Genomic DNA, 12,503 nt, shown 5'->3' with positions numbered 1-12,503 from the left:
CTTGGTGATCCCACCCAGTGACCTCATATAGATATTAGAGAGCATTGGGGAGATAATCAAGCCCTGCAGAACCCCACAATTGAGACTCCATGGGGTCGAAACATTCTCCCCAAGCTGTACTCTCTGGGGACGGTCCTCCAAGAAGGATCAGAGCCAGGCAAGCATCAGACCACTGATTCCCAACTCCGAGAGCCTCCCCAGGAGGATACTGTGGTCGACGCTATCGAAGGCGGCTGAGCTATCGAGGAGGACCAACAAGGACACGTTGCCCCTGTCGGCCTCCCTCAACAGCTCATCAAACAGGGCAACCAATCTTGTTTCCATGCCATGGCACAGTCTGAAGCCCGACTGGACGGATCCAGGGCATTGGTTTCATCCAATAGGGCCTGAAGCTGGTTAGCCACCACCCTCTCCACCACTTTGCTAAGGAAGGAAACCTTGGCAATGGGCCTATAATTTCCAATATCATCCACTGCCAAACTTGGTTTCTTCCTAATGGGCCTAATGAGTGTCTCTTTGAGAGCAAGGGGAACCTCCCCTCCTGGAGAGACCCATTAATTATTGCAGTGGCCCACTTAGCTACGTATTCTGTCTTTTGTTGCATCAGTCAGAGAAGAGCTACCTATGAGCTACCCTGTAACAAAGGGACCAGAGACAGAAACAGAAACTCACATTGACAGTGTGATGATGGGGGAGTCACTGTCTGGTAAAGACGAGGAGGAGGAGGAGTGTGATGTGTCCCCAGCCAAAGTCTCCAGGAGACTTGGACCATATGCCGTTATTTTAAACGTGATAACCCTGTCCCTGTTTTTGAAACATTCCACCCACTTTTTGGCTGTTGAGTAGCAGATTCTTGAATGCAAGGCACCAAATTCTTATCATGACTCATCTGAGCTGGGAGGTACCTGCCGAGCTTGGAGAAGCTTCCCTTTTGATGGTCAAATCCCAGAATTCCCCACCCAGTAGCATGCAGTTGCCATCTAAAGCAAGAACATATTTATTTATTTATTTATTTATTTATTTATTTATTTATTTATTTATTTATTTATTTATTTATTTATTTATTTATTTATTTATTTATTTGTTTGTTTGTTTGTTTATTTATTTATTTATGTATTTATTTATTTATTTATTTATTTATTTATTTTTACTTTACTTTACTTTACTTTACTTTAATTTAATTTATACCCTGCCCATCTAGACATAAGTCTACTCTGGGCGGCTAACAATAAAACTGGAATAAAAACAGTATAATAAAATAAAAAGCAACAATAGTAATACAGTATGGTTCAAGATAGGGGGAAAAATAAAAATAGGAGAACAAACCTATCAGTTCTAAAGGAAATCAACCCTGAGTGCTCACTGGAAGGACAGATCCTGAAGCTGAGGCTCCAATACTTTGGCCATCTCATGAGAAGAGAAGACTCCTTGGAAAAAACCTTGATGTTGGGAAAGTGTGAAAGCAAGAGGAGAAGGGGATGACAGAGGATGAGATGGCTGGACAGTGTCTGCGAAGCAACCAACATGAATTTGACCCAACTCCGGGAGGCAGTGGAAGATAGGAGGACCTGGCGTGCTCTGGTCCATGGGGTCACGAAGAGTCGGACAAGACTAAACGACTAAACGACGACGAATGCGTTCCTATGGGGTTTTTTGCCCCGCATAGAGACGAATCCGGATAGCAATGATTTTTTCGGCACGGATTATCGTCGCTATGCGGGGCACCACTGTACATATATACACGCACACATATATGCACAACCATTTTGGCGCTGTGTTCCTAACCTCTGGCAACCAGGTTTTTATCCCTGTTGCAATACGAAGCCTCGTGATGCTGGGCAAGTAGCGTATGTTAGGCAGCAAGCCCCACCTGCTGGGGGCTCCATACAACATGGTAGGAATAAATTGGCTCAGGAAAAGAAATAAAGCATCATATATATTTTCAGCCTTTGACTTGGAGGGCATCTAGTGGACAAGCATGGGAACTTCACTCATGATTTCCAGAGCAGCTTTATGAGGAAGTTTTGGCCGTGCCAAAAGTTTTAGACTTCAGCTCCCAGGAACCCCTTCTTTTTCCCACCATGCATGCCAAGGATCTAAGATGCTCTCCAGGGTTTGGGGGAGGCAGGTCAGTCATCCCAGTTAGCCACCCAGCCTCCAGAAACTGCCAGCTTTCTTGTCTCTCTGTGAAGGATGGAGCCCTCTGGCCCCCTTTTGCATCCCGGGTCTGAATCTGTCCCACACCCCATACCCTGCCTTGAGGAATACCCATTATTGGAGGGAGTGTGAGTTGTTGTTATGTTGGCTAGGGAACCTACAACTTTGACCATTCTTTTCTATTGGCCATGCTAGCCAGGCATCTTCCCCGGGAAGCATTTCTGCAGGTGAAGCTGTGTGGTCAGTCTAAGGGTCAGTTCCGCAGCCACTCTTTGGCTGACGGCCTGGTTGCATCCACTTTGTCATGGGGACTCAGAAAAGAGTTGCAAACGTGCAGGAGCCCCCCCCCCATCAAACCGGCCAACAAATCCTGAGTGTCAAAAGAAAAGTGTGCAGGGTTGATCTATGCTATGGCGAGGAAAGAGTTAACGTCCCATGGCCCACATCTCTTGCGAATGAAAAAATAAAATGTTGTTTGGAGAGCCCTCTCTGTAAGGCTCTGGCATTTTTGAATGGGTTAATACGAAAAAGTTCAGGGTGGATTCTTCCAAGAAGAATTTGCAATGCTGGCCGAACTGGTCAATGGTGTGGCTAAAAAATATTGTAAATAAATACACCCAACAGTCCTTAGGTAGAAGAGGCGTTGGGGAGAAGGTGCCTTGGTGGGTGGACTCACGAAAGGAGGAGAGCCGTGCCAGCTCTTTCAGGGGTCCCAGGAGAATCCGGCACATCAAAAGGATTCTTTCAAGCATTCAAGGCCTGCTTTCAATACAGAACTTACATGGATCTGCATTAGGAACCGAGGAGAAGGTTCAATTTTTCAAAAACAAGAATTCACCAATATTTTTATTGATTATATGTTCAGGATGGAAAGAACCTAATGTGAAAAAACTGTAGGAACTTTTCTTTTCCTCTTAAGCAACCAAGGGCCACCCTGGGTCACCGAAAGAGCTGCAAAGGGATTTTCTTCCTCATAATCTGCTGCAGGCATGTCATCCTCCCAGATTTAAATTTGTACGAATCAAAGTCAGGCAGGGAGTAAGCAGTGGGCAGGGCAATGGGATGGGCACCATCAGCAGCAGCAGAGAGGCCTCGGTTGTTTCCCATTGCGGGCAGAGGCTGTTTTTCTTGGTCGAATGTGACCTTTGGCTAAAAACCTCTAGCCACACAGCAGGGAAAAGTTCTGCGACCTACAGAGCAGAAGGCACTTCAAGTCTACCAAAGCAGACCACTCCTTTTTGGTTTGTTCTCCTCAACTGGCACTTACAGTCTCAACCACTCACTCAGTGCCAGCCTGCAAGGAATGGCGTCTGAGCTGAGCTCCAAAGAGTTAAGAGGGAGGCCGCCCACCCCTTTCTTCTTCCAGGGACTCCCAGCCCAGCTCCCCTTGGCCTCCGGCTCTCCTGTGGTGGGGGAGACGTGGCGGAACCTGCCCCCAGGTAAGCCTGCCTTCTCTCCAGCCACTCTCTGCCTCTTCTGCATCACCCGTTCTCCTCTCCTGGTGCCCCTGCCATGATTAGGTTCACCAGAGAGGATGAAACCTGTTGGATTGCCAGATCCCATGATCTCAAAGGGGGATGGGATTTGTGGTTGCTGCTGTTAAAACATTCCCCCATCCTTACTTAATTCAAAAACCCCTAAAAATCACAACCCCGCATGGTCTAAATAGGGTTCCCATGAGGTTAGTCTAGGGTGGGGACAGCTCTGTATTGAAATAAAGGAATGAATGTCTGATTTTTATTCACAGAATTCACATTGGACACCATCCCTTCACAGAATTCCACACAGAACACGTAAGGTGCACAGCAGACACAGGGAGCCTTCACTCGAGTAATCCATTCCCAGAAAATGTGGCTTTTGCCGTGAGACGCTGTTCTCTGCCTCCCGGGGGGGGGGGGAGACGGGCTGCCCAGGGCTGGGATTTGGATCCCGACGGATGGAGAGCTTAGAGGAGCGCTGGCTCTTCTTCTAGTTCTATACTCTAAATGTAGTTTCTTCTTCTCATCCGTTTCTTGTAGGGCCAAAGAAGAGCCAGGCCGAAACCTTGGGGATTCCGAAGACTCTCCTGACTCTCTGCATTGACCCCGGGGACGGCCCTAAAGCACACCGTGGGAAGTTCAAGGAGGTGCTTCTGTTGCACCTGACAGGGTCTTATATTAATTTTGGCTCCAAAAAACACACATTAGGGCTTATTTTCAGGGGATGTTTTATTCATTTTCATGTACAACCATCTACATTGAGTCAAATAGAGTCATGTCCTCTTCTGGTTGCTGCACAAAGGTGGAGGGTAGGGTTTCTCTTCACTGGCACTTATTTTTGGGGTAGGGCTTCTATGAGGAGCCTTCTGAAAAATCCTACTAGGGCTTATTTTCAGATTAGGTCTTATTTTCAGGGAAATGGGGTAGTCAGGGGGCTGACAGCTCTGCTGGATTAGGCAGCTTGGTTTTTGGGGGTTGCCACGGTGACGCCTAGGTCACACAATACCCCAGGGGGACTGGCCCTTTGTCCCCAGGACTGAGGTGTGCCCAAGTCACACAAGACCCCTGGGGGACCGGTCATTTGCGCCCAGGACCAAGCTGCTGATAAGAGGTGCTGTCAGTCTCTCTTGTTTTGCAGTGCAGTCGTTCCGCGCAAGCGTTTGGAGTCATGGGACTCAGAAGGAGGATTGTTCGCGCTTTGAGGGTAAGTGGAATTTTAACTTTTGTCTGTTCAAGACTAGTTTCCATCCCAGATCTGTTTTAATCCGCTCTTGGGGTGGTCTAGAACAGTGGTTCTTAACCTTGGTTTACTCAGGTGTTTTTGGACTGCAACTCCCAGAAGCCTTCACCACCAGCTGTGCTGGCTGGGGTTTCTGGGAGTTGCAGTTCAAAAACGCCTGAGTGACCAAGTTTAAGAACCACTGGTCTAGAATTCTGTGGAGCCTCAATCCAGCATGCCCCAAAGCATGTTGGGAATGTGATGAGGAAATTGGTACGTATTTTCATATGTGGTGGGAATGTAAACTGGTTAAGAACTTTGGGGAATTGATTTTTAAGGAAATGTGCGATATATTTGGTAAAGATATTGATTGTAATGCTAAAATTGCTTTATTGTCAATTTTTGATAACAATTTGGATTGTTACTCGAAAGAATTAATCACCAATTTTATGACAAGTGGTAGAATATTAATAGCTAGATTTTGGAAAGACAAAAATGATATTAAATTGGCACAGTGGGGTCTTGACTTGAGAACTTAATCCATATTGGAAGGTGGTTCTCAAGTCAAAAAGTCTGTAAGTCAAGTCTCCATTGACCTACAGTGCATTGAAAACCGATTAATCCTGTAACAGGCCGTTTTTGTTCCATTTTGGTTTTTTTCTGGTCTGTAAGTCAAATCTCAGTCTGCAAGTCAAACCTAAATTTTGCGGCCAGAGAAGTCTGTAACTCAAAAAGTCTGTAAATCAAGCCGTCTGTAAGTCAAGGGTCCACTGTATTGTGAAGTACTGGACATTGCATTAAATGATAAATTGACTATTGAACTAAAAATAAAAAGAGGGAAAATAAGTTCTAACAATTTTTATGATATTTGAGGTAAATTTGTGGAATTTGTGTTAGTGAAAGGAAGGGGGAAAGCCTGTAAAGAATACTCTATACAATTTTGGAGAGGTAGTCTGTAATAAAATATGGAGTCCCGTGGGTATGGGGTGCACATTGGAATTTAGTTTATAATAAGCACTATTATGTGTAAAAAAATTGTATTTTTGTTTTTTCTATATGTTTTTGGAGGTTTTTTGTATTATAAAATAAAAAATATTTTAAAAAATAGAATTCTGTGGAGCCGAATGCGGGTTCTTGGTACCTTGTTTCTGTGCTTGAGCTAGTCTTGGTTCTAGACAGTGAGGGAGAGACTTCTCTGCATTAGTAGAGAGATGAGCAAGTTCATCCGGATCTACTTTCTTGTTTAGAATTAGCTGCTCTGTTTGCATTGTACTTTTCTATGCTAAGTTAATATCCAGTAATTTTAAAAGTTTGCTTCACTGCATCTTTTTGTATGGAACTGGTTTGGGAATTTTTTTTACATATTTACTTTTCATCTTTTACCGTTCGTTATTTTTCCCTTTTCTCGCCTGTTTTCTGCATATCAGGCTGGTAGTAGAAGCAACCCTAGGACATGATCTGCTTTCAGTTTCCTCTGAGTCAGATCTTAACCATAGCTTTTTGCAGATAGCCATCAAAGTGTTTAGAAGTTTGTTGGATTCATTCAGGAAAGATTTCATGTGCTGTATGTCCTCTGTTATGGAGACAAGCTGGCTTTCAACTAACAGGCTGTCTCCACCTGGAATTAGAGTTTGAATTGGGAATTATTCGGCTGTACTTGCTTTATCTGCGTTCAGCACTGAGGACTGTGTCTTTGATTCCTCTAGAGACTGGACTTATAGTTTGTTGAAGGTGGTGTTGCATGTCTCCCCATTTGAAAAAAGGGGTAGAAGTGAGAGTCTGTGTTGGGATTTTTTTTCCAGAAAGGCAAATTGGTGAAGTGGCCCTTGTTAGAAAAGGTTGATAGGGCGGGTGGGTGATGAGAGGTGCAAGCCGAGCATTGAGGCAGTCGGGGGGGGGGAACGGCAGCCCCCCTCCTGCTCCCCTCCCACCCACCCCTCCTGCCAAGGGTTGGGCAAAGAACTGGCAGCCTGGCCACAAATCTCCAGGGGCTTGGTCTCCCTTCCCTTCTCCTAAGCATATGTACCTTCTATCTCCTCCTCCTCTCCAATCCACCTGTATTTTCCCCCATTTTAAGTATAGAATCTTGGTCTTGCAAAGACAAATCCACTAGAGATTTGAAATAAAATTAAAAGGAAGTAATCTAAAGGTCCAAAGAACTGAAAAGGAAAAGACCAACACACCCCCGTATAAAAAGGCAGAAACACAAACACACACCTTACACAAGAGGCCCTCTGAATAAGAAGAGCAATGAGATCCAACCGGTTTAGTTTCAGTCATCAAAACGTAGCAATCCATGGGGGTGGGAGGGGCTGCTCCTCTTCCTTAGAAGGACCCGGGGTCCGGGAGAGGTGCAGGAGACCCAAATAAGGCTAGTAATATCAGGGAGGGTGGGAAGCGGACCCTCTTCCCCTCCTCTTTCCATCTGATCTAGTGGGGAGTCTCTTGAGATACCCCAATGCAAAGATCCAAAGGAGTTGGGGCAGAGAAGGACAAAGATTGACTCCCACTCCCCCAGGACCCCATTTCTTTAGACACTCATGAACCGGTAGGTGGGTTTGGAAAGAGTCTAGGCGTTTTGCTAACCCCACCCAAACATCTCTGCTTCTCTCAACGTTAACCTTTAGCTCTTTCTCTTTTCCAGCGGTTGGGGAGGTGGTGCACATTTTCTTGTTGTGCAGGCACCCCAACCTGTCGAGAGCCTGCTCCTGAACCTCCCAGGTAGGACCCCAAACATCAGGAGCTTTTTCTGTAGCCAAAGAAAACCCAGGTCCAAAGCTCCTGACCAGCAGAGAACAGGGAGGGAGGAGGCACAAGGGTTGGAAGCGAGGAGCAGAAATAAAAACCGGGATGGCTCCATTCTCCCTTAGCCTTTGGGAAGACGAGGGGGACGTGGAGAGGAGAAAGGAGGGGAGGCTCGGCCATGGGGACCAAGAGATCTTTAGGATAGATCTCTAAGCAGATCTTAGGGGCCTTGCTTGTCTGCTTGAGTTTCTGACCTGTTGTGTCATCTTCTCATCCTAGCATCACTAGGGAGCGCCAGGAGCAGACAGAGGAGACATCAGATTTCAGGGTAAGAAACACAAAGATCCCTTTTCTTCTCCCAGTGGGATGTCCCCTTTCCCTCCCGTTGCACATCTCCTGGCTTCTTGCAGAGAGGCCGGCCCCGGGGTTGGTGAGGTCGGCTGAGATTCAGAGCCCATCTAAACACCGTAGGTGCAGCGAGGAGACAATTCCTGCTCCCATGCTAGAAACAAACCGTTGGGAGCCAGGATGTGGCCCAAGAGCTCCCTGCTGCTTCTCCCTCTCAATGGGGTTTCCATCCCAGAGAGGCTCCTTCAAATATGAAACACGGATATGCTGTCATGCTTGAAACTGGGTGAGGGAGGGTCTTGCACCAGGAAACCAGATTCTTGAGGGCAGATGAAAGGCCCTTTCCCTTCTTCTTGTGCCTTCTCCACCCCTTTCATCCCCCATCAGCTTGACTCCCCCTGCAAGCAGTAATTTATACCATGGAGAAGAAAGTACTCCCCAGCCACCCTTTGCGTTAACGGGAGAGCCAACTTTGTCCAGGGAGAAATCTTAGCAGGGAACACCTTTTGGGTTGGAGAGGCAAGTGGGCTTCAGGATGTGCGTCTGATCTTCCGATTCCTTCTTCCCTTTCATTGACAGGATTCCGTGGTGGTGCTTGTCCCACAGAGCACCCAGACCAGCTTTCCAGAGTCTCTGGTCATCTCTGAGGTGACCGGAGAGTCAGGGAAGCCGGTTTGCAAGCCAGGGAAGCCGAGGAGAAGAAGGAGGAACCGCAAGGCTCCGTCTCTGGTGATCTCAGAGGTGGAAAGGTACGGTCTCCCCAGCCGAGGGACAGAAAGGGCTGCCCTCCTTTAGGCTATGCTATGTATTTCCCAAACAAAGTCCAGTCACTCCACTCAGGTCCAGTGGCTGCCACCCTGGTTTCCTCCTACGATGCTGTGGGGCCTCCAGTTGCCGACCCCTTGTGTCCTCTTTTCTCAGCACCTGCAGCGAGCTGCCAGCCAGGGAAGCCGAGGAGGAGAAGGAGGAACCGCAAGGGACCCTTTCGACCTGCTCTGCAAGGACCCTGGATTCCATGGTGGGGCTTGCCCCTCGGAGCGCCCAGAGCAACCTGCCACGGGCTCCGTCTCTGGTGATCTCCGAGGTGGAAAGGTACGGTCTTCTCAGCCAAGGGACAGAAAGGGCTGCCCTCCGTTAGGCTATGCATTTCCCAAATGAAGTCCAGTCACTCCCTGTGTCTCAAAGGCTGGGGGTGACTGGCTGGTGTCCTGGGGAACCGAGGATGGGAGCTGGTGGTGGCCTTCATGACCAGCTGAGATCTACTTGGGGCAACAGCTGGAAGTAGGATTCAGGCCCAGTGGCTGCCGCCCTGGTTTCCTCCTACGTCGTTCTGTGGCCTCCAGTTGCCGACCTCTTGTGTCCTCTTTTCTCAGCACCCGCAGCGAGCTGCAAACCAGGGAAGCCGAGGAGGAGAAGGAAGAAAAGCAACGGGCCTTTTCGGCCTGCTCTGCAAGGACCTTGGATTCCATGGTGGTCCTTGCCCCACGGAGCGCCCAGAGCAGCCTGCCAGAGGTTCCGTCTGTGGTCATCTCCGAGGTGGAAAGGTACGGTCTTCCCAGCCGAGGGACAGGAAGGGGTGGTCTGGTTCAGGCAATGCATTTGCCAAGCAAAGCCCAGACACCTCCTCGAAATCGGAGTTAGGGCAACGACGGGGATTGCTGCAGCCCTGGTCTCATCCAGTGGCCCTTTTATGCCGTCCTTTTCTGACCTGTGGTGTCCTCTTCTCACAGCATTTACAGCCAACTGCTACCCTGCGGAAGAGAGGAGGGGAAGGATGGCCGGCAATCCACATTGACCGTGGTAAGGAGTGGAAGGAGGTTTCCTCTACGGAGGGGACGTCCCCTTTCCTTTCCCTTCCCTTCAAAAGCCTCCTGCAGGACGAGAGAACAGCATTTGGGCTAAAGAGAGAGGTGGGCTACAAATCATTGTGTCTGTAGTTTCAAATCATTTAGCCATTTATTTTTTAATTTTTCAGGATTCTATGCCCCTCGGAGCCTCAATTAGCTATTGGGGCAGCTTGGATGACGAGACCTTTGTCTCACGACCGATGTCTGGAAGGTACGCTCTCTTCAAGGGAGGATTGGGGGGGGGATGCCCTGGTTTGGCCCACGGACACCCCCAGACCTCCCCTCAACATCAAGGCCTGGGAAATGGTGGGGATGCTTTGGGAAGGGCCCCATAACATCTGACCCCCTTTTGGCTCCATCCACTGGAAAGGTCCCCACACTCCACCACAGCACACAATGCATGTGCCACCCCCAGTGGATGGAGCTCATAAGGACAAGGAGCTCCTGAATTCAGGGGTCTAATCTGTTCGGTGGCTTGTTTCTCCTAGTCTCGTGGCAGTAACATCAAGACAGGCATTTGTGGAGGAAGAGGGATCCACGTTTGGTTTTTTGGTAAGTTTTGGATGCAAAGCAGGGCATGGAAGGGGCTGCTGGAGCCTGGAAGAGGGGGCCTGCCTACCCCTTGCCTCAGGCTTCCTCTCCCAAATGCTCTTGGCCCATTGCCATTTCCCCACCGGCTCTCCAGGAGGGTGAGAAGTGTGGGGAGCTCCACCCAGGTAAGCCAGCCCCACACCTTAATGGGGAAAGGAGAGAGATCAGCCCTCTCTCTGTGCCTCCTGCTGCCCCGTCAAGGGAAATGTGCCCCAGAAAAGAAGGATCCCCTTTATTTACCGGATCCCCTTCTCTCATGGGGAACCATTTCCTTTCAAAGGCCCACTGTTACTCTGCTGTAAATGGTAGAAAACCCACAAACACATCCTACTGGCTGAGCAGGGTTCCCAAAGGGATGGAGATCACTTTGCTTTGTACTAAATGTATGAATGCTTGGTTTTGATTTCTAGAGTTCTTCAGAATACACATCGCCCTTTACCCTCTCGGACACCACGGACGAGAGCGAGAGCCTCCCTGCACAAGCAATGGTACCATCACCCAGGTAATTTCTCCCTCTCTCTCTCTCTCTCTCTTTCTAGCTTGATGTGTGAAAAAGCGGGTTGGGGCTCACGGAGGATCCCTCCAGGTTTTAATTGAATAGGAAGACTTAAACAAACCCAGGGAGCTTCCTGGTTGGGTTCACATGTCGTTTGCCTCCTTGTTGGTTTCAGTGTTTGGCTGGTTTATTGGGCTGCCTGGCAGCTCAAGGGCACCTTCCCTTTTTCTGGCCTTTTTAATTTTCCTCCCAAGAAGCCAGAGAAAGGAGCCAGGAAGAAACCCTGCATTCATGATCTTGCTCCTCAGGAGGTTTTTAAAAAAATAGAACAGGGAAAGGAAGCCACCTGCTGCCAGGGAAGCGCCTGGATCGAGGACACTATGGATGCTGCTCCATAGGACGAGCCAGGCTCCATCCCAGGGATCCTTGGCTCATCGTGTCATGGGGATCCCGCCAGGGTGTCCTCCTCTCTTCCAACGCCGGACCTGGAGACCTGGACACTCCTGAACCGGCTCTTAAGAAAGCAGATGGAAACGTGGCTTTTTTGCCCTTAGGAACTGTTCCCTGCATCCCAGAGGGATCTGGCCCCCCAGTGCAGGGAATTGAGCCCCGATGGTTCAATGGCTTGGTGGGTCTGGGCTGGCCTTCTAGCTCCACGCACTGGCTTTAGACTCTTCTTCTCCTCTGTTTCTTGCAGTGCCCTGGCGGAGGCCCTGAACAAACTCCTCAAGGAAATGGAGGAATTTCCACCTTTGGTAAGGAAGGAAAAGCTGCCCCTTCTGTGGGAGGTCAAGGGGTGGAGGAAGGAGGCATCCCTTATGCCCCCCAACCCTGGCACGCCCCACGGCTCCCTTCTCTGAAGAGACCAGACCTTCTTGCAGTTCCGGACTGCAAGGGCTCCTTAAAGCGGGGGATTCCCAATGGTCTCCAGTTTGAGTCCTGGTTCTCATTTAACCAAATCCCTCTTTTTCGTAGGATTCTCCTGAGGAGTTTGGAGACACCGACACGCTGGAAGACATCCCCAGCCTGGAAGATGAGGAAGTGGACTCGCTGGCCGACATCGCCAGCCTGGAGGAGGAGGAGGTGGAGCCGTAGACCATCTCGGCCAGGTAGGGTCATCCCAGGCAAAGGTCCGAGGAACGGCTCCAGGGAGAGCAGTCCCTTCCCCCTCAAGAAGAGCAGAAAGGGTCAGGGTCTTGCCCTTTGAGGGGGAGAAAGAAGGCTTGAGAGTGACAATGTCCCAAGGCGGGGTTGAAAATGGCTGATGTTTTGCTGGGCTCTGCTGCACCCCCTCTTTAATCCCATTTTAATCTTTTATTTTTCACTCTTAATTGTCACAAAGAAGCTTTCTGTTTGTTTGTTTTTAACCATTTTACTGTTTCACCCAACCTTTGTGGCTTGAAATATTGCTACTAAATTGGCCGTGCAACTGAATCCTGCTTTTGATCTGCCTTCCTTCTGCAGGTGCTTCAGCGTTCCCAAAGAAGCAAACAAGGAGTGTGGCATCAATTGAATTGTTTCCAGCCATCTGCTGGGGATTGAATTACACTCTTCACCCACCTTCTTTTATCATTTATCATTTATCATTTATCATTTATCATTTATCATTATTATTATTATTA

The sequence above is a fragment of the Pogona vitticeps genome, chromosome 11 (genome assembly GCF_051106095.1).
Source record: "Pogona vitticeps strain Pit_001003342236 chromosome 11, PviZW2.1, whole genome shotgun sequence".
NCBI classification, from domain to species: Eukaryota; Metazoa; Chordata; class Lepidosauria; order Squamata; family Agamidae; genus Pogona; species Pogona vitticeps.
The sequence above is the reverse complement of the archived record's forward strand: the minus strand, read 5'-3'. Positions refer to the sequence as shown.